Genomic DNA, 464 nt, shown 5'->3' with positions numbered 1-464 from the left:
CATAAAGTATGAAAAAGTGTGATATAAATGAAAAAAAATTCTTTTAATAAGAATAAAAAAAAAGTAAAATAACTAATAAAAAAAAATTGTTAAAAAAAGAGGTTCAATGAAGTGGAGTCACAATAAAAAAGAAAGATACAAAAGGTGGAAAAAAAGTAAAACAAAAATTCAGTAAAAAATCTTGTAAGGAGAGAAGCGAGATATTACGAGGGAGAGGCTCTAAGTGCAAGACATTAGGTAAGATCTGGATGCATGGGAGAAATAAGATGATGCAAGGTTAAAAATTTAGGAAATATCTGCTTTTATGTTGTTTGTGGTATTCTGTTAACGTATATGTTTTGTGAGTTTTTGTTCGGATTATTCTTTCTTTATAAGTTGTTGTGATGAGTTTCTATTTTATTGTCTTATAAACAGTGAGGATTAACCAAATCACCATTTAAAGTCGAGAATTTTACAACAATTGA

The sequence above is a fragment of the Arachis ipaensis genome, chromosome B02 (assembly GCF_000816755.2).
Source record: "Arachis ipaensis cultivar K30076 chromosome B02, Araip1.1, whole genome shotgun sequence".
In the NCBI taxonomy this organism is placed as follows: Eukaryota; Viridiplantae; Streptophyta; class Magnoliopsida; order Fabales; family Fabaceae; genus Arachis; species Arachis ipaensis.
This window is presented reverse-complemented; position numbering follows the sequence as displayed.